At 47.4% G+C, this 23,534-nt stretch overlaps 1 protein-coding gene across 3 annotated transcripts in view; it reads right to left on the reverse strand.

Annotated features, from left to right (window-relative positions):
• The window catches only part of QPRT (quinolinate phosphoribosyltransferase), a 49,967-nt gene extending 26,492 nt beyond the window's left edge, over positions 1-23,475 (reverse strand). Inside the window, exons 1-2 of one of the 3 annotated variants that reach the window (XM_069984754.1) lie at positions 23,374-23,475; positions 14,060-14,350 (exon numbers count right to left, since the gene is read on the reverse strand). The gene's annotated coding sequence lies outside the window, so the exon portion shown is untranslated. Of the gene's footprint in view, positions 1-9,128; positions 9,168-14,059; positions 14,351-14,474; positions 14,559-23,373 lie in introns of those variants that run through there. The other 2 variants (XM_069984753.1, XM_069984752.1) reach the window with 2 other exon arrangements.
• Between the last annotated feature and the right edge of the window lie 59 nt (positions 23,476-23,534).

Below are 23,534 nucleotides of genomic sequence, written 5' to 3' on the forward strand. Positions count from 1 at the left end.
TTCACAACTCTGCCCCTCCATACATCTCCTCCCTCATCTCCACAACTGTGCCCTCCATACATCTCCTCATCTCCACAACTCTGCCCTCCATACATCTCCTCCCTCATCTCCACAACTCTGCCCTCCATACATCTCCTCATCTCCACAACTCTGCCCCTCCATACATCTCCTCCCTCATCTCCACAACTCTGCCCTCCATACATCTCCTCCCTCATCTCCACAACTCTGCCCCCAATACATCTCCTCCCTCATCTCCACAACTCTGCCCTCCATACATCTCCTCCCTCATCTCCACAACTCTGCCCCCCATACATCTCCTCCCTCATCTCCACAACTCTGCCCTCCATACATCTCCTCCCTCATCTCCACTACTCTGCCCCCCCCATACATCTCCTCCCTTATCTCCACAACTCTGCCCTCCATACATCTCCTCATCTCCACAACTCTGCCCCCCATACATCTCCTCCCTCATCTCCACAACTCTGCCCCCCCATACATCTCCTCCCTCATCTCCACAACTCGGCCCCCCATACATCTCCTCCCTCATCTCCACAACTCTGCCCTCCATACATCTCCTCCCTCATCTCCACAACTCTGCCCTCCATACATCTCCTCCCTCATCTCCACAACTCTGCCCTCCATACATCTCCTCATCTCCACAACTCTGCCCCTCCATACATCTCCTCCCTCATCTCCACAACTCTGCCCTCCATACATCTCCTCCCTCATCTCCACAACTCTGCCCTACATACATCTCCTCCCTCATCTCCACAACTCTGCCCTCCCCATACATCTCCTCCCTCATCTCCACAACTCTGCCCTCCATACATCTCCTCCCTCATCTCCACAACTCTGCCCTCCCCATACATCTCCTCCCTCATCTCCACAACTCTGCCCTCCATACATCTCCTCCCTCATCTCCACAACTCTGCCCTCCCCATACATCTCCTCCCTCATCTCCACAACTCTGCCCCTTATACATCTCCTCATCTCCACAACTCTGCCCTCCATACATCTCCTCCCTCATCTCCACAATTCTGCCCTCCATACATCTCCTCATCTCCACAACTCTGCCCTCCATACATCTCCTCATCTCCACAACTCTGCCCTCCATACATCTCCTCCCTCATCTCCACAACTCTGCCCTCCATACATCTCCTCCCTCATCTCCACAACTCTGCCCTCCTCCATACATCTCCTCCTCCCTCATCTCCACAACTCTGCCCTCCATACATCTCCTCCCTCATCTCCACAACTCTGCCCTCCATACATCTCCTCCCTCATCTCCAGAACTCTGCCCTCCATACATCTCCTCCCTCATCTCCACAACTCTGCCCTCCATACATCTCCTCCCTCATCTCCACAACTCTGCCCTCCCCATACATCTCCTCCCTCATCTCCACAACTCTGCCCTCCATACATCTCCTCATCTCCACAACTCTGCCCCTCCATACATCTCCTCCCTCATCTCCACAACTCTGCCCTCCATACATCTCCTCCCTCATCTCCACAACTCTGCCCCCAATACATCTCCTCCCTCATCTCCACAACTCTGCCCTCCATACATCTCCTCCCTCATCTCCACAACTCTGCCCCGCATACATCTCCTCCCTCATCTCCACAACTCTGCCCTCCATACATCTCCTCCCTCATCTCCACAACTCTGCCCTCCATACATCTCCTCCCTCATCTCCACAACTCTGCCCTCCATACATCTCCTCCCTCATCTCCACAACTCTGCCCTCCCCATACATCTCCTCCCTCATCTCCACAACTCTGCCCCTCCATACATCTCCTCCCTCATCTCCACAACTCTGCCCTCCTCCATACATCTCCTCCCTCATCTCCACAACTCTGCCCCTATATACATCTCCTCCCTCATCTCCACAACTCTGCCCCTATATACATCTCCTCCCTCATCTCCACAACTCTGCCCTCCATACATCTCCTCCCTCATCTCCACAACTCTGCCCCCTATACATCTCCTCATCTCCACAACTCTGCCCTCCATACATCTCCTCCCTCATCTCCACAACTCTGCCCTCCATACATCTCCTCCCTCATCTCCACAACTCTGCCCTCCCCATACATCTCCTCCCTCATCTCCACAACTCTACCCTCCATACATCTCCTCCCTCATCTCCACAACTCTGCCCTCCATACATCTCCTCATCTCCACAACTCTGCCCTCCATACATCTCCTCCCTCATCTCCACAACTCTGCCCCTCAATACATCTCCTCCCTCATCTCCACAACTCTGCCCTCCATACATCTCCTCCCTCATCTCCACAACTCTGCCCTCCATACATCTCCTCATCTCCACAACTCTGCCCTCCATACATCTCCTCCCTCATCTCCACAACTCTGCCCTCCATACATCTCCTCATCTCCACAACTCTGCCCCTCCATACATCTCCTCATCTCCACAACTCTGCCCTCCATACATCTCCTCCCTCATCTCCACAATTCTGCCCCGCATACATCTCCTCCCTCATCTCCACAACTCTGCCCTCCATACATCTCCTCCCTCATCTCCACAACTCTGCCCTCCATACATCTCCTCCCTCATCTCCACAACTCTGCCCTCCATACATCTCCTCCCTCATCTCCACAACTCTGCCCTCCCCATACATCTCCTCCCTAATCTCCACAACTCTGCCCCCTATACATCTCCTCATCTCCACAACTCTGCCCTCCATACATCTCCTCCCTCATCTCCACAACTCTGCCCCTCAATACATCTCCTCCCTCATCTCCACAACTCTGCCCTCCATACATCTCCTCATCTCCACAACTCTGCCCTCCATACATCTCCTCCCTCATCTCCACAACTCTGCCCCTCCATACATCTCCTCATCTCCACAACTCTGCCCTCCATACATCTCCTCCCTCATCTCCACAACTCTGCCCTCCATACATCTCCTCCCTCATCTCCACAACTTTGCCCCTCCATACATCTCCTCCCTCATCTCCACAACTCTGCCCTCCCCATACATCTCCTCCCTCATCTCTACAACTCTGCCCTCCCCTATACATCTCCTCCCTCATCTCCACAACTATGCCCCCCATACATCTCCTCCCTCATCTCCACAACTCTGCCCTCCATACATCTCCTCCCTCATCTCCACAACTCTTCCCTCCATACATCTCCTCCCTCATCTCCACAACTCTGCCCTCCATACATCTCCTCCCTCATCTCCACAACTCTGCCCTCCATACATCTCCTCCCTCATCTCCACAACTCTGCCCTCCATACATCTCCTCCCTCATCTCCACAACTCTGCCCTCCATACATCTCCTCCCTCATCTCCACAACTCTGCCCTCCATACATCTCCTCCCTCATCTCCACAAATCTGCCCCTCCATACATCTCCTCCGTCATCTCCACAACTCTGCCCTCCATACATCTCCTCCCTCATCTTCACAACTCTGCCCTCCATACATCTCCTCCCTCATCTCCACAACTCTGCCCTCCCCATACATCTCCTCCCTCATCTCCACAACTCTGCCCTCCATACATCTCCTCCCTCATCTCCACAACTCTGCCCTCCCCATACATCTCCTCCCTCATCTCCACAACTCTGCCCCCCCATACATCTCCTCCCTCATCTCCACAACTCTGCCCCCCCATACATCTCCTCCCTCATCTCCACAACTCTGCCCTCCATACATCTCCTCCCTCATCTCCACAACTCTGCCCCCTATACATCTCCTCATCTCCACAACTCTGCCCTCCATACATCTCCTCCCTCATCTCCACAACTCTGCCCCTCAATACATCTCCTCCCTCATCTCCACAACTCTGCCCTCCATACATCTCCTCATCTCCACAACTCTGCCCTCCATACATCTCCTCCCTCATCTCCACAACTCTGCCCTCCCCATACATCTCCTCCCTCATCTCCACAACTCTGCCCTCCCCATACATCCGCCCCTCTCTTATCTCCACAACTCTGCCCTCCATACATCTCCTCCCTCATCTCCACATCTCTGCCCTCCATACATCTCCTCCCTCATCTCCACATCTCTGCCCTCCATACATCTCCTCCCTCATCTCCACAACTCTGCCCCTATATACATCTCCTCCCTCATCTCCACAACTCTGCCCTCCATACACCTCCTCCCTCATCTCCACAACTCTACCCTCCCCTTACACCTCCTCCCTCATCTCCACAACTCTGCCCTCCATACATCTCCTCCCTCATCTCCACAACTCTGCCCTCCATACATCTTCTCCCTCATCTCCACACCTCTGCCCTCCATACATCTTCTCCCTCATCTCCACAACTCTGCCCTCCATACATCTCCTCATCTCCACAACTCTGCCCTCCATACATCTCCTCATCTCCACAACTCTGCCCTCCAAACATCTCCTCATCTCCACAACTCTGCCCTCCATACATCTCCTCCCTCATCTCCACCTACCATCCTTCCCATGCTCTGTGCTCTGCTAATGATCTAACCTTAAAGGAGACCTGTCACCCCCCGTGCCAGGGTGACAGGCTCCCGACCCTCCCGTTAGAGCCCTCTATACTCACCTGATCCCGAGTCACCTCACCTGGTTCGGTTGGGTCACGGAGATATAAGCGCTGAAGCCTGGCGCGCGCGCTCACAGGAGAGTCCGACGTTCATAGAGAATGGATGGGGAGTCTGATGCTCCATCATTCTCTATGGGCATCGGACTCTCCTGTGAGCGCGTGCGGCGGGCTTCGGGCGCTCATATCTCCGTGACCCGACCGGATCAGGAAGCGGGACGGGGGGTCGGGAGCCTGTCACCCCGGCACCAGCTCTCTGGAACGCCCTACCCAAAGACCTCAGACTCATACCCAATACTCACAGTTTCAAGCGTGGCCTGAAGACTCATCTCCTCAGGCTCGCTTATAACGTTCCCTAAACTTGTTTCCCCTTTCTGTTTCCCTGGCTCTCTCTCTGACGGTTCCTGCACTCTATGGGCCACATGTATCATCCGGCGAACGGATGATTTTCGGCGGAAAGTGACGATTTGCGTATTTTTTTATACGCAAATGGCCGATCTGCGAATAAAATATTTGCAAATTGGCACTTTCCGCCGAGTACGCCAGGGGGGCGGAAAGGGGGCATGTAGTGGGCGGAACGGAGGGCGTGGACTCAGAGTCCGCGCAATTTACCATCTGTTCCGCCCAAATGTACGCCGAAAACCTACTCCAGTCCTCAGCTGGCGTAGGTTTTCGGCGGTGCGCACGGGATTTATGTAGAGGCAGTCCGCCTCTACATAAATCCCGTAGCGCCGGCGCTGCGGGGGCATTTATAAGTCCGGCGTAAAAAACGCCGGACTTAATAAATGCCCCCCTATATGTTTACTTGCAATCAGACATTGGCGTTGTTACTGGCTCATCCTGTATTTCTAACTATGTGCAATGGCCGGAATATGGGCAAATGAAGCCCTTCTGCCTGCCGTCACCCAAGTTGTTAGTCTGTAAGCTCCAACAAGCAGGTCTCCTTTATACTTTGTATTTTCATGTAATTTTTAATCATTCTAATTATTTAACTGTGTATTATGTACCTCTGTACTGTATGCATAGAAACAGCGGTGCGGAACTTGTTGGCGCTATACAAATAAATTATTATTATTATTATTATTATTATTATTATCACTACAACACCTTGACCCCCCACCCCAATCACTATTACACCCTGCCCCCCAAATCACCATTACACCCTGCTCCCCAATCACTATTACACCCTGCCCCCAATCACTATTACACCCTGCCCCCAATCACTATTACACCCTGCCCCCAATCACTATTACACCCTGCCCCCAATCACTATTACACCCTGCCCCCAATCACTATTACACCCTGCCCCCCAATTACTTTTACACCCTGCCACCCATTCACTATTACACCCTGCCCCCAATCACTATTACACCCTGCCCCCAATCACTATTACACCCTGCCCCCAATCACTATTACACCCTGCCCCCAATCACTATTACACCCTGCCCCCAATCACTATTACACCCTGCCCCCAATCACTATTACACCCTGCCCCCCCAATTACTTTTACACCCTGCCACCCATTCACTATTACACCCTGCCCCCAATCACTATTACACCCTGCCCCCAATCACTATTACACCCTGCCCCCAATCACTATTACACCCTGTCCCCCAATCACTTTTACACCCTGTCCCCCAATCACTTTTACACCCTGCCCCCAATTACTATTACACCCTGCCCCCCAATCACTATTACACCCTGCTCCCCAATCACTATTACACCCTGCCCCCAATCACTATTACACCCTGCCCCCCAATCACTATTACACCCTGCCCCCCAATCACTATTACACCCTGCCCCCAATCACTATTACACCCTGCCCCCAATCACTATTACACCCTGCCCCCCAATCACTATTACACCCTGCCCCCCAATCACTATTACACCCTGCCCCCCAATCACTATTACACCCTGCCCCCAATCACTATTACACCCTGCCCCCAATCACTATTACACCCTGCCCCCAATCACTATTACACCCTGTCCCCAATCACTATTACACCCTGCCCCCAATCACTATTACACCCTGCCCCCAATCACTATTACACCCTGTCCCCAATCACTATTACACCCTGCCCCCCAATCACTATTACACCCTGTCCCCAATCACTATTACACCCTGCCCCCAATCACTATTACACCCTGCCCCCAATCACTATTACACCCTGCCCCCAATCACTATTACACCCTGCCCCCAATCACTATTAAACCCTGCCCCCAATCACTATTACACCCTGCTACCAATCACTATTACACCCTGCCCCCAATCACTATTACACCCTGCCCCCAATCACTATTAAACCCTGCCCCCAATCACTATTACACCCTGCCCCCAATCACTATTACACCCTGCCCCCAATCACTATTACACCCTGCCCCCAATCACTATTACACCCTGCCCCCAATCACTATTACACCCCGCCCTCCTGAACACTATTACACCCTGCCCCCCAATCACTATTACACCCTGCCCCCCAATGACTATTACACCCTGCCCCCAATCACTATAACACCTGCCCCCCAATCACTATTACACCCTGCCCTCCTGACCACTATTACACCCTGCCCCCCAATCACTGTTACACCCTGCCCCCCAATGACTATTACACCCTGCCCCCAATCACTATAACACCTGCCCCCCAATCACTATAACACCCTGCCCCCCAAATCACTATTACACCCTGTTCCCCAATCACTATTACACCCTGCCCCCAATCACTATTACACCCTGCCCCCCAATCACTATTACACCCTGCCCCCCAAATCACTATTACACCCTGCCCTCCTGATAACTATTACACCCTGCTCCCCATTCACTATTACACCCTGCCCCCCAATGACTATTACACCCTGCCCCCAATCACTATAACACCCTGCCCCCCAAATCACTATTACACCCTGTTCCCCAATCACTATTACACCCTGCCCCCAATCACTATTACACCCTGCCCCCCAATCACTATTACACCCTGCCCCCCAAATCACTATTACACCCTGCCCCCAATCACTATTACACCCTGCCCCCAATCACTATTACACCCTGCCCCCAATCACTATTACACCCTGCCCCCAATCACTATTACACCCTGCCCTCCTGATCACTATTACACCCCGCCCCCAATCACTACTACACCCTGCCCCCCAATCACTATTACACCCTGCCCTCCTGACCACTATTACACCCTGCCCCCAATCACTATTACACCCTGCCCCCAATCACTATTACACCCTGCCCCCAATCACTATTACACCCTGCCCCCAATTACTATTACACCCTGCCCCCAATCACTATTACACCCTGTCCCCAATCACTATTACACCCTGTCCCCAATCACTATTACACCCTGCCCCCCAATCACTATTACACCCTGCCCCCAATCACTAGTACACCCTGCCCCCCAATCACTATAACACCCTGCCCCCAATCACTATTACACCCTGCCCCCCAAATCACTATTACACCCTGCCCCCAATCACTATTACACCCTGCCCCCAATCACTATTACACCCTGCCCCCAATCACTATTACACCCTGCCTCCCAATCACTATTACACCCTGCCCCCAATCACTATTACACCCTGCCCCCAATCACTATTACACCCTGCCTCCCAATCACTATTACACCCTGCCCCCAATCACTATTACACCCTGCCCTCCTGATCACTATTACACCCTGCCCCCAATCACTATTACACCCTGCCCCCAATCACTATTACACCCTGCCCCCAATCACTATTACACCCTGCCCCCAATCACTATTACACCCTGCCTCCCAATCACTATTACACCCTGCCCCCCAAATCACTATTACACCCTGCCCTCCTGATAACTATTACACCCTGCCCCCAATCAGTTACACTCTGCCCCCAATCACTATTACACCCTGCCCCCCAATCACTATTACACCCCGCCCTCCTGACCACTATTACACCCTGCCCCCAATCTCTACTACACCCTGCCCCCCAATCACGATTACACCCTGCCCCCCAATCTCTACTACACCCTGCCCCCCAATCACGATTACACCCTGCCCCCCAATCACTATTACACCCTGCCCCCCAATCACTATTACACCCTGCTCCCCAATCACTATTACACCCCGCCCTCCTGACCACTATTACACCCTGCCCCCCAATCTCTACTACACCCTGCCCCCCAATCACGATTACACCCTGCCCCCCCAATCACTATTACACCTTGCCCCCCCTATTATCCTCTGCCCTCCTTATTATTATTACCCTCTGCCCCTAATCACCCCCTGCACCCAGTTATTATTCTTTGTCCCCCTAATTTTTATCCCCTACCCCCTTATTAACCCCTGCACCTCCGTTAATACCCCCTGTTGTCCCCCTTATTATTACCCCTACCACCCCCCCTTATTACCCCCTGCCCCGTCTTATTATTATCCTCTTCCCCCCTTATTATTCCCCCTTACCCTCATTAATACCCCTTGCCTCCCCTATTATTATCCCCTGTCCCCTCCTTATTATTACCCCCTGCCCTCCTCATTATTACCCCCTGTCCCCCTTATTATTATCCCCTGCGACCCCCCCCCCCCTCCTATTCCATGCTGCACACCCGTCCTCACCTCCTCCTGCTCTCTCGGCTGCTGCTAATAGAAATAAGGGAATTCCTGCAGAAACTTCAGGTAAACAGCAGGTTACACATTGACATCTCCCAGGGGTCAAAGTGCAGAGGTCAATGATGACGGCTGGGAAACATACACACATATATATATATATATACCGATAATCACACACACACATATATATATATATATATATATATATATATATATACACCTATACGTATATATATATATACGTATAAGTATAGGTATATATATATATATATATATATATATATATATATATATATTATACACCTATACACATACATATATACACACACCTATAATCACATATATATATATATATATATATATATACACCTATAATCATACACACACATATATATATATACCTATAATCACACATATATATATAAATATACAGCATATATACACACCTATAATCATACATATATATATATATATATATACACCTATACGTATATATATATATACGTATAAGTATAGGTATATATATATATATATATATATATATATATATATATTATACACCTATACTCATATATATATATATATATATATATATATATATATATATATATATATATATGCACTAGAAAATGTACCCGTCGCTGCCCGGGTATAAAGTGTCAGTGTGTTAATTAGATTTGTTCTAAGGTGCCCAGGAGGCCAAGCTAAAGGTATTGTTTCATCTGAGTTAATCAGTGGAATTAGTGCATACCTGTAGTGCATAGTTGGAGGGGTTCTGTATACCCACAATGTATAGTTTTTAGGGGTCTCGCATATCTGTAGTGCATAGTTGGGGGGGCTGTATACCTATAGTGTATAGTTGGGGGGGTCCTGTATACCTGCAGTGTACAGTTGGTGAAGGTCCTGTATACCTGTACTGTATAGTTCGGGGGTCCTGTATATCTGTAGTATATAGTTGGTGCTGTATACCTGTAATGTATAGTTGGTGGAAGTCTTGTATACCTGTGGTTTATAGTTTAAGGGTCCTGGATCCCTGTAGTGTATAATTGGTGGAGGTCTTGTATACCTGTAGTATATAGTTCGGGGGTCCTGTATACCTGCAGTGCATAGTTTGAGGGTCCTATATACCTGTAGTATATAGTTGGTGGAGTTCCTGTATACCTGTAGTATATAGCTTTGGGGTCCTGTATACCTGTAGTGTATAGTTTGGGGTCCTGTATACCTGTAGTATATAGTTGGTGGAGTTCCTGTATACCTGTAGTATATAGCTTTGGGGTCCTGTATACCTGTAGTAAAGAGTTGGTGAAGGTGCTGTATACCTGTAGTAGAGTTGGTGTAGGTCCTGTATACCTGTAGTGTATAGTTTTGAGGTCCTGTATACCTGTAGTGTATAGTTTGGGGTCCTATATACCTGTAGTATATAGTTGGTGGAGTTCCTGTATACCTGTAGTGTATAGTTTTGGGGTCCTGTATACCTGTAGTGTATAGTTTGGGGTCCTGTATACCTGTAGTATATAGTTTTGGGGTCCTGTATACCTGTAGTGTAAAGTTTGGGGTCCTGTATACCTGTAGTATATAGTTTTGTGGAGGTCCCGTGCACTTGTAGTGTATAGTTTCTGGGTCCTGTATACCTGTAGTGTCCTGTATACCTGCAGGGTTGTATTTACCCGTATGGCAGTGTTATTCAGTCACAGTGTGTCGGTATTGGTCATGTCTGGTATGGGGGTGTTATCCAGTCACAGTATGGCGGTATTGGTCAGGTCTGGTGTGGCGGTGTTACCCAGTCACAGTATGGCAGTATTGGTCAGGTCTGATATGATGGTGTTATCCAGTCACAGTATGGTGGTATTGGTCAGGACTGGTGTGGCGGTGTTACCCAGTCACAGTTTGCCGGTATTGGTCAGGTCTGGTATGGCAGTGTTATCCAGTCACAGTATGGCGGTATTGGTCAGGTCTGGTATGACAGTGTTATCCAGCACAGTATGGCGGTATTGGTTAGGTCTGGTGTAGCAGTGTTACCCAGTCACAGTTTGGTATACCTGTTGTGCCCTGTATATACATGTACTGTATGGATGGAGTAGGGGGTCCTGTATATACATGTACTGTATGGATGGAGTAGAGGCCCTGTATATACATGTAATGTGTAGTTGGAGTAGGGGGTCCTGTATATACATGTACTGTATGGATGGAGTAGGGGGTCCTGTATACATGTACTGTATAGATGGAGTAGGGGGCCCTGTATACATGTACTGTATAGATGGAGTAGGGGGTCCTGGATACATGTACTGTATAGATGGAGTAGGGAGTCCTGTATACATGTACTGTATAGATGGAGTAGGGGGTCCTGTATACATGTACTGTATAGATGGAGTAGGGGGTCCTGTATATACATGTACTGTATAGATGGAGTAGGGGGTCCTGTATATACATGTACTGTATAGATGGAGTAGGGGGTCCTGTATACATGTACTGTATAGATGGAGTAGGGGGCCCTGTATATACATGTACTGTATAGATGGAGTAGGGGGTCCTGTATACATGTACTGTATAGATGGAGTAGGGGGTCCTGTATATACATGTACTGTATAGATGGAGTAGGGGGCCCTGTATATATATGTACTGTATAGATGGAGTGGGGGGTCCTGTATACATGTACTGTATAGATGGAGTAGGGGGTCCTGTGTATACATGTACTGTATAGATGGAGTAGGGGGCCCTGTATACATGTACTGTATAGATGGAGTAGGGGGTCCTGTATACATGTACTTTATAGATGGAGTAGGGGGTCCTGTATACATGTACTGTATAGATGGAGTAGGGGGTCCTGTATATACATGTACTGTATAGATGGAGTAGGGGGTCCTGTATACATGTACTGTATAGATGGAGTAGGGGGCCCTGTATATACATGTACTGTATAGATGGAGTAGGGGGTCCTGTATACATGTACTGTATAGATGGAGTAGGGGGTCCTGTATATACATGTACTGTATAGATGGAGTAGGGGGCCCTGTATATATATGTACTGTATAGATGGAGTGGGGGGTCCTGTATACATGTACTGTATAGATGGAGTAGGGGGTCCTGTATATACATGTACTGTATAGATGGAGTAGGGGGGCCCTGTATACATGTACTGTATAGATGGAGTAGGGGGTCCTGTATACATGTACTGTATAGATGGAGTAGGGGGTCCTGTGTATACATGTACTGTATAGATGGAGTAGGGGGCCCTGTATACATGTACTGTATAGATGGAGTAGGGGGTCCTGTATACATGTACTGTATAGATGGAGTAGGGGGTCCTGTATACATGTACTGTATAGATGGAGTAGGGGGTCCTGTATACATGTACTGTATAGATGGAGTAGGGGGTCCTGTATATACATGAACTGTATAGATGGAGTAGGGGGTTCTGTATATACATGTACTGTATAGATGGAGTAGGGGGCCCTGTATATACATGTACTGTATAGATGGAGTAGGGGCTCCTGTATATACATGTACTGTATAGATGGAGTAGGGGGTCCTGTATATACATGTACTGTATAGATGGAGTAGGGGGGTCCTGTATACATGTACTGTATAGATGGAGTAGGGGGTCCTGTATACATGTACTGTATAGATGGAGTAGGGGGTCCTGTATACATGTACTGTATAGATGGAGTAGGGGGCCCTGTATACATGTACTGTATAGATGGAGTAGGGGGTCCTGTATACATGTACTGTATAGATGGAGTAGGGGGTCCTGTATACATGTACTGTATAGATGGAGTAGGGGGTCCTGTATACATGTACTGTATAGTTGGAGTAGGGGGTCCTGTATACATGTACTGTATGGATGGAGTAGGGGGCCCTGTATATACATGTACTGTATAGATGGAGTAGGGGGTCCTGTATATACATGTAATGTATAGATGGAGTAAGGGGCCCTGTATACATGTACTGTATAGATGGAGTAGGGGGTCCTGTATATACATGTACTGTATAGTTGGAGTAGGGGGTCCTGTATATACATGTACTGTATAGATGGAGTAGGGGGCCCTGTGTTTACATGTACTGTATAGATGGAGTAGGGGGTCCTGTATATACATGTACTGTATAGATGGAGTAGGGGGTCCTGTATATACATGTACTGTATAGATGGAGTAGGGGGCCCTGTATATACATGTACTGTATAGTTGGAGTAGGGGGTCCTGTATATACATGTACTGTATAGATGGAGTAGGGGGTCCTGTATATACATGTACTGTATAGTTGGAGTAGGGGGTCCTGTATATACATGTACTGTATAGTTGGAGTAGGGGGTCCTGTATACATGTACTGTATAGATGGAGTAGGGGGTCCTGTATATACATGTACTGTATAGATGGAGTAGGGGGCCCTGTATATACATGTACTGTATAGATGGAGTAGGGGGTCCTGTATATACATGTCCTGTATAGATGGAGTAGGGGGTCCTGTATAAATGTCCTGTATAGATGGAGTAGGGGGTCCTGTATATACATGTACTGTATAGATGGAGTAGGGGGTCCTGTATACATGTACTGTATAGATGGAGTAGGGGGCCCTGTATATACATACTGTATAGATGGAATAGGGGGTCCTGTATATACATGTCCTGTATAGATGGAGTAGGGGGTCCTGTATAAATGGAGTAGGGGGTCCTGTATATACATGTACTGTATAGATGGAGTAGGGGGTCCTGTATACATGTACTGTATAGATGGAGTAGGGGGTCCTGTATACATGTACTGTATAGATGGAGTAGGGGGTCCTGTATATACATGTCCTGTATAGATGGAGTAGGGGGTCCTGTATAAATGTCCTGTATAGATGGAGTAGGGGGTCCTGTATACATGTACTGTATAGATGGAGTAGGGGGTCCTGTATACATGTACTGTATAGATGGAGTAGGGGGCCCTGTATATACATACTGTATAGATGGAATAGGGGGTCCTGTATACATGTACTCTAGCCCGACAGATGACTCCATGAGGGTAACCTCGAAGAGTCAGATCTTTAGCATTCTTCAGAAAGTCTGTGTTTAGGGAGCAATTTCTCTTGATTTGTAGATACTGTCCCACCGGGATCCCATCACGTAGGTGGCGTGGATGGAAACTTTGGTACTGGAGTAGACTGTTCGTGGCCGTTTCCTTTCGCTAGAGTGAGGTAACGATTTTGTTGTTTTCCACCCTCAGGTCCAGGTCCAGGAAATATACCTTGTCCTGTGAAAAAGTAGAGGTGAGGAGTACGTTGCATGTATTGGTGTTGAGCCTAGCAATGAAGGCATCACATTCCTCATTAGTGCCCGTCCACAGGAGGAAAATATCATCAATAAAGGGAAACCACCTTAATATCCGGTCCTGATAGTCGCCCATGGGGTCCACGTGTGTCCTTTCCCACCATCCTAAAAATGGAGTCATCTCTCGAGCTTTCTATCGGGCCAGAGATACGGAAAGGGAACGACTATTCATCCCGAAGACATATGGATAACAAGGTGAGATTAATCACATCTTCCAATAATCAGGGGCAGGATGTCTATGGACTTCTACAGAAAAATGGGAATATACTATTGATTGAAGATTGACACCTCCCATTACATCCAAACCATCACTCACAGCCAGGAGGACCAAGAATCTTAAGGATCTACTAACCAGGAGTCACTTAGGCCACATACTACGCTAGAAAGGGGCTGGCAGCTTCCCTTGTGCTCGATGCAATATTTGCCCCCACATGCTAGCAGCGGGACAGTTCACTAACCCAGGGGATGGACAAAATGGGGTCCTAAAGGACTACACTAATTGTGTACACGTAACGTTATATATGCGCTTATGTCTTCCTGCCCCATGATTTATATTGGACAGACTTCCCAGGAATTAAGGAAGAGAATACAACATCACACGTCGACTATTGGAAAAGCTGCCAGCTCTCCGGTCCCCTTACCTGACCTCTGTAGCCCGACACTTCTGGAGACCTCATAACGGTGAGTATACGGCTATGAAGATAGTTGGGCTGGAACAAGTACATTTAGGAATTAGAGGAGGGAACATGGCACAGAAATTGTTACAAACTGAGTCCAGGTGGATTTACAAACTCCACAGTCTTATGTTACACAGAGGGATAATTGGCCCGATCGCACGATTAACGGTTTTTTTTTATAACGATCAGCGTTTAGATGGAACGATATATTGTGCAGAAAATTCGTTTTGCGATCGCTTAAGCCTATCTCACACATAGGTAAAATCAGTGAACGACTGTTTACACGGAACGATCGGCGAATTTTTTGCGAACAACGATTTAAGAACATGTTAAAAGATCAAAATGAACGATTTATCGATCGTTTGCCGCGTTTACACGTACGATTATCGTTCGAATTTGATCGTTATTGCGGAAATTTGCCCGATAATGGTTCGGTGTAGACCTGTGGGCATGAATGAGGAGTTGCTCTATACTGGGTTTTACATCTAGGACTTATAGTGGGATTGAGTTGTATATGTGATGAATAAATAGTTGTGTTATCTCCCCTCCTGCCCCCGGCCAGCCCTCCCTTTCCCTACCTCTCACCACCTTGTTTTCCCCTATATCCCCCTATCAGTGCTCATACATAGATCTTGAGAGGCAGTTCCCTTCCTGACACATAGCTCTGCTTTGGTTGCACACTTACCTCTCTCCGCTCCCGTTCTTTCCCCCCTTTCCCCTCACTGGTCTATCCCAGTCCTCATCCATTAGGTCCCATCACATAGACCTGGACTCAGCCACTTTCTCACCTCCCGGCTTCTTTCTTGGCTCTTCTGCTCTCGTTCTTTTCTCCCTCACGCCTCACACATTGATCGCACGCTCTGCATTGGGCTTTGCTGTTTGGTCACTTTATTTTTGATTGATTTCTGATTGATATTTTGCAGTGTATGTGCTTCGCTTTTTGGGTGGCCGTGTTGAAGTTGGAGACGGAGCTACAATCTAGGATCTACTCCTCAGCCCTGTATTTGGCCCTTATTATCGGCCGATCCCCCTGGACTAGTCTCGATACCGGATTGCCATGACGTACTTGCTTATGTCTTTTCCGACATATTGGACTCTAGCTGACAACTTCCACACTCCTGCATTTGAACTCCTAAGGCCTGCTTTGATCTTTGAACTTTCATCACTCCCTATATATAACATTGGGATGTGGTATGGACTCCATTATGAGAGAAAACGTACCACTGTGACCGTGAGATTCACTTCACCACATGACATTGATTGACATGTGGATCAGTACCACCTATACGTTTCAGGCCTGGTCCTGGTATCCATATATATAAGATAGTCTCCTATGACTTGCAGATACTTTGTCTCTATTCCTCATTACTTTTCTTGTCTCTTTTTTCATATTACTTCTCATATATTCTTTATTCCTGTCTCCTCTGACCCCGCTTGCATCCCAAACGATTGTCATACTGCGCCGACCCCTGTCGGCTATTATGTGCGGTCTCATATATTTCTTTCCATACTGTCCATGGGGTTTGGCTCCTGAGCTAGCGCAGTCCGGTGGGGACCTATCATTGGCGGAATGAGCTATAGGATGCTAGAGCCTGGTGGTTGCTGTACAATACTACTTCTTGGGGAGGTGATCTATTTCACTGCTTCCCTTCTATGTTGTGGCCCACCACAGTACTGCGACCAAGATTAGATACGGCCGAGGGACATGTGCTAACCACAATGCTCTTATCATACGAACCTTTGTATTCCTTTTCATCACATGTAGGCACAGTTTGTTATTTAGATTGAGTACATATGTATATCTATTTCTCTATTCTCCCAATGGTCTGTGCTGATATATGAGTTGTGTATGGGGAATAGATCATGTCAGGTATGGTTCCGTACGTACGCCGCAGCCACGCCTACTCAATCTGACTATACTATTTCGTCCGTCGGCGCCTGTAGTATCATGTGACTAATTACATCATCTTGTGGGCGGCGGTGCAGTGTACACATGTGCACCGCGATATCTGGGTGATTGCGGCCATTTTGTATCTGGCTACACTTAGGTATACTACACTGGGTACTTTAGGGCGGCCCTCTTTGCACGCATGCGCGATGGACGGCCCGGCATGCGGCGGCCATGTTTGGTGATGCAAGCGGGGATCATACATGAGGAGTATGATTACACAGGTATGGAAGCCCACAACGCTAATTACAAGTGCTATATATATATATATATATATCATTGTTGTAGATCAGTACCCTTGAGAAAGTCTCGTGTCAAGAGACTGAACGCGTGGGCTTCTTGGGCCTCGGCATGGACTCCCTCCAATGGTGATATCTATCCTTACCTTGTGTGGCCGGGTTTGATTTTCCTCGTGCTTTGCCACTCATACACACAGGTTACGCTGATATCACATATATATATATATATATTCACACATTGTTACTGTATGACTAGTTTGGGCCATTAGGAGGGGTATTGTATTGCCACCTGTCGCTGGCTCCTGCTATCGTGATCACCTGCACAATACTTTGTTGGTATTTATGGTTTTAGATGATTTTAAGTGTTTGTGTTTGCGCTTGTGTTTTATGTACTAATAAAGATATTTTGTACACAGTATTGAGGATGTGCTAATACCTGATGCACTGAGTGTAATTGTATCACCTGTGCTAATACCTGATGCACTGAGTGTAATTGTATCACCTGTGCTAATACCTGATGCACTGAGTGTAATTGTATCACCTGTGCTAATACCTGATGCACTGAGTGTAATTGTATCACCTGTGCTAATACCTGATGCACTGAGTGTAATTGTATCACCTGTGCTAATACCTGATGCACTGAGTGTAATTGTATCACCTGTGCTAATACCTGATGCACTGAGTGTAATTGTATCACCTGTGCTAATACCTGATGCACTGAGTGTAATTGTATCACCTGTGCTAATACCTGATGCACTGAGTGTAATTGTATCACCTGTGCTAATACCTGATGCACTGAGTGTAATTGTATCACCTGTGCTAATACCTGATGCACTGAGTGTAATTATATCACCTGTGCTAATACCTGATGCACTGAGTGTAATTGTATCACCTGTGCTAATACCTGATGCACTGAGTATAATTGTATCACCTGTGCTAATACCTGATGCACTGAGTGTAATTGTATCACCTGTGCTAATACCTGATGCACTGAGTGTAATTGTATCACCTGTGCTAATACCTGATGCACTGAGTGTAATTGTATCACCTGTGCTAATACCTGATGCACTGAGTGTAATTGTATCACCTGTGCTAATACCTGATGCACTGAGTGTAATTATATCACCTGTGCTAATACCTGATGCACTGAGTGTAATTGTATCACCTGTGCTAATACCTGATGCACTGAGTATAATTATATCACCTGTGCTAATACCTGATGCACTGAGTGTAATTGTATCACCTGTGCTAATACCTGATGCACTGAGTGTAATTGTATCACCTGTGCTAATACCTGATGCACTGAGTGTAATTGTATCACCTGTGCTAATAGCTGATGCACTGAGTGTAATTGTATCACCTGTGCTAATACCTGATGCACTGAGTGTAATTGTATCACCTGTGCTAATACCTGATGCACTGAGTGTAATTGTATCACCTGTGCTAATACCTGATGCACTGAGTGTAATTGTATCACCTGTGCTAATACCTGATGCACTGAGTGTAATTGTATCACCTGTGCTAATACCTGATGCACTGAGTGTAATTGTATCACCTGTGCTAATACCTGATGCACTGAGTGTAATTGTATCACCTGTGCTAATACCTGATGCACTGAGTGTAATTGTATCACCTGTGCTAATACCTGATGCACTGAGTGTAATTGTATCACCTGTGCTAATACCTGATGCACTGAGTGTAATTGTATCACCTGTGCTAATACCTGATGCACTGAGTGTAATTGTATCACCTGTGCTAATACCTGATGCACTGAGTGTAATTATATCACCTGTTCTAATACCTGATGCACTGAGTGTAATTGTATCACCTGTTCTAATACCTGATGCACTGAGTGTAATTATATCACCTGTTCTAATACCTGATGCACTGAGTGTAATTGTATCACCTGTGCTAATACCTGATGCACTGAGTATAATTGTATCACCTGTGCTAATACCTGATGCACTGAGTATAATTATATCACCTGTGCTAATACCTGATGCACTGAGTGTAATTGTATCACCTGTGCTAATACCTGATGCACTGAGTGTAATTGTATCACCTGTGCTAATACCTGATGCACTGAGTGTAATTGTATCACCTGTGCTAATAGCTGATGCACTGAGTGTAATTGTATCACCTGTGCTAATACCTGATGCACTGAGTGTAATTGTATCACCTGTGCTAATACCTGATGCACTGAGTGTAATTGTATCACCTGTGCTAATACCTGATGCACTGAGTGTAATTGTATCACCTGTGCTAATACCTGATGCACTGAGTGTAATTGTATCACCTGTGCTAATACCTGATGCACTGAGTGTAATTGTATCACCTGTGCTAATAGCTGATGCACTGAGTGTAATTGTATCACCTGTGCTAATACCTGATGCACTGAGTGTAATTGTATCACCTGTGCTAATACCTGATGCACTGAGTGTAATTGTATCACCTGTGCTAATACCTGATGCACTGAGTGTAATTGTATCACCTGTGCTAATACCTGATGCACTGAGTGTAATTGTATCACCTGTGCTAATACCTGATGCACTGAGTGTAATTGTATCACCTGTGCTAATACTAAGGAAATCCTCAGAACACGACCTGTTGGTGAGGCCTGAGGACTGGGATTGAGAAGCTCTGAACTAATTCATCCACTGTTAACCTCTTCACATCCACCACAGTTTAATTTATATGCTGTTAACTCCTTCAGCTCCGGGAATATTTTATTTTTTTCTAACTATATGTAGAACAATCCTAAAATTTTAAAGTGCTGTTGCCGCTATATTCTTCTTCCGGTTCTTGTGATGCATTAAATTTCGCCACATAATTTTTAACACCTGAAATCCGGGCTCATTGTTATTTCTCTTATTTGTCTTAGATATAGAAGAATCATTGTTACTGTGGGGATTCGGAGTAATGTGATGGTAAAGTCTCTATTTGGGGCTATACTATATGTCGCACACTTTGAAGTCCAATAAAATCATGAAATCACATTGTTATCCAATCCCGTTACCATATCCTAGAAGAGCGCTTACTCTCGTACAGGTTCTGTGACTTTCAGACATTGTTACTGTAGGGATGTGGAGTAATGTGATGGGAAAGTCATCTTGTTCTCGGTAGGCGACTTCCAATCCCAGGAGGGACCAGCTTCATGGCTGATGGAGGAGAACCATTAAGAGACTTTTTCAGGACTGTTCTTCTGTTCTAGTTTATAAGTCTATGTTCCTTTTAGGTTTAGGTTAGGGACTCGCAGGAGAGTGAGGACCCTTGATGTGGCTTGCCAGATTACCATATTTCTTGCCTATTTTTTTCTTCTAGTTTTCAACTATAACGACCCGACTCCCAGAGCTGTGCGGCTGTGGCGGCTGGAGAGGATGATGGCAGGGGGACACTGAGGGACACAGGGCAGTGGGGGGACACTGAGGGATACAGGGCACTGGGGGGACACTGAGGGACACAGGGCAGTGGGGGGACACAGCATCCCTCTGCCATCATCCTCTCCAGCAGCCACAGCCGCACAGCTCTGGGAGTCATGACGACATCATGTTATCCAGGAAGTGACATCACCACGTTATCCAGGAAGTGACATCATCATGTTATCCAGGAAGTGACATCACCACGTTATCCAGGAAGTGACATCACCACGTTATCCAGGAAGTGACATCACCACGTTATCCAGGAAGTGACATCACCATGTTATCCAGGAAGTGACATCACCACGTTATCCAGGAAGTGACATCATCATGTTATCCAGGAAGTGACATCACCACGTTATCCAGGAAGTGACATCACCGTGTTATCCAGGAAGTGACATCACCACGTTATCCAGGAAGTGACATCACCATGTTATCCAGGAAGTGACATCACCGTGTTATCCAGGAAGTGACATCACCGTGTTATCCAGGAAGTGACATCACCGTGTTATCCAGGAAGTAACATCACCGTGTTATCCAGGAAGTGACATCACCACGTTATCCAGGAAGTGACATCACCACGTTATCCAGGAAGTGACATCACCACGTTATCCAGGAAGTGACATCACCATGTTATCCAGGAAGTGACATCACCGTGTTATCCAGGAAGTGACATCACCATGTTATCCAGAAAGTGACATCACCAAGTTATCCAGGAAGTGACATCACCATGTTATCCAGGAAGTGACATCACCATGTTATCCAGGAAGTGACATCACCATGTTATCCAGGAAGTGACACCCCCATGCACGGGGGAGGGGGCATCAGCGGGCGCCAGCAGCTCACACAGGCCCCTCAGCACTCTTTATTAGGTGGCAGAGACAAGACCACTAGGGCGGTAAGTAGCTGTCAGTCAGTGGCAGCTGCATGGCCCTATAATGCACTTGGGAACACTTGCAGAATAGTAAGGGTGCTTTCACACACTGCGGATTTGATGCAGATTTTCTACAGCAGATTTGAAACTTCAGGGTGACTTTGGTTTGGTAACAGACAATCTGCTGCAGAAAACCTGCCTAAAATCTGCAGCATGTGAAAGCAGCTTTAGTCTAGTGGGACTCCTTGATGGCTCGATGTCCAATCTTCAATGAGGTATTAGTAGATATCTTTTACCGTGAAAACTAGAAGAAAAAAATAGGCAAGAAATATGGTAAGCTCGCAAGCCACATCAAGGGTCCTCATTCTCCTGCCAGTCCCTAACCTAAACCTAAAAGGAACATAGACTTATTAAACTAGAAGGACAGTCCTGAGACAGTCTGGTAATGGTTCTCCTCCATCTGCCATGGAGCTGGTCCCTGATTGGAAGTCGCCTACCAAAAACGTCCAACAACGAGAACAAGATGACTTTCCCATCACATTACTCCACATCCCTACAGTAACAATGTCTGAAAATCACAGAACCTGTACGAGGGTAAGCGCTCTTCTAGGATATGGTAACGGGATTGGATAACAATGTGATTTCATGATTTTATTGGACTTCAAAGTGTGCGACATATAGTATAGCCCCAAATAGAGACTTTACCATCACATTACTCCGAATCCCCACAGTAACAATGATTCTTCTATATCTAAGACAAATAAGAGAAATAACAATGAGACGGGATTTCAGGTGTTAAAAATTACATATAGTTAGAAAAAAATAAAATATTCCTGGAGCTGAAGGGGTTAACAGTATATGAATTAAACTGTGGTGGATGTGAAGGGGTTAAAAGTGGGGTTATTAAACAGTTGTGGATCTGAAGGGGTTAAGACATTACTTAAGGCCCTATTCCACGGGTCGTTTAGAGGAGCAATATCGTTCGTATTCGGCCGATAACGGCCGCTACGAACGATATTCGTCCCGTGGAATAGAGTGCAACGATCAGCCGACATCGTTCATGTCGGCTGATCGTTGCAGTCGCTTGTTTTTCAACATGTTGAAAAACAAGCGACTGATATAGCAGCGATCTGCTGCGGCGGGTCCGTTAAATAGGAGCGTCGGCAGGAGACGCTGCTCTATCCTATGGGCTGCCCGGACGATCAGCGATCACCCGGGCAGCCCCCCCGCAGCTCCCCGCCGCCCCCTCCCGCACTCACCCGCTCGCTGACGCCGCGATGAATAGCTGCGGCAGCGAGCGGGGAACGAGGAGCAAACGACCGCTAATAGCGCTCGTTTGCTCCTTCAAACGACTCGTGGAATAGGGGCATTAGTTACGCTCGGTTTACACGCAACGATTATCGTGCAAATTTGCACAATAACTATCGAATTCGAACGATAATCGTACGTGTAAACGCAGCAAACGATCGAACGACGAGCGAGAAATCATTCATTTTCATCTTTTAACTTGTTCTTAAATTGTCGTTCGCTAAAAAATTCGCCGAACGTTCCGTGTAAACAGTCGTCGCGAAAGTCTGACCGCCCCCCCCCCCCCCGCTCATCCGCAGCCCAGCGACACCCCCGCCGCTCCGATCGCCACCCCCGCCGCTCCGATCGCCACCCCCGCCGCTCCGATCGCCACCCCCGCCGCTCCGATCGCCACCCTAACGATGGAACTAACTACCGTAATACATGGTATATAAGAGCACTGCAATTCCTAGTGCTGATACCGTGACTGCAGTCTTATACTTACCCCAGTCCTTAGTAGTTGCTTGTTGCAATGGGACCCCCGGGAGGACTGCGGGGCGGACTGCGGGGCGGACTGCGGGACGTGCAGCGGGACATTCATCAGTCCTGACCAGGTACGGTGGAGGCTGGTCCGTTTCCATGGAGACAATGCAGCCTTGAATAAAG

Source organism: Dendropsophus ebraccatus, chromosome 9, assembly GCF_027789765.1.
Source record: "Dendropsophus ebraccatus isolate aDenEbr1 chromosome 9, aDenEbr1.pat, whole genome shotgun sequence".
Classification (NCBI taxonomy): Eukaryota; Metazoa; Chordata; class Amphibia; order Anura; family Hylidae; genus Dendropsophus; species Dendropsophus ebraccatus.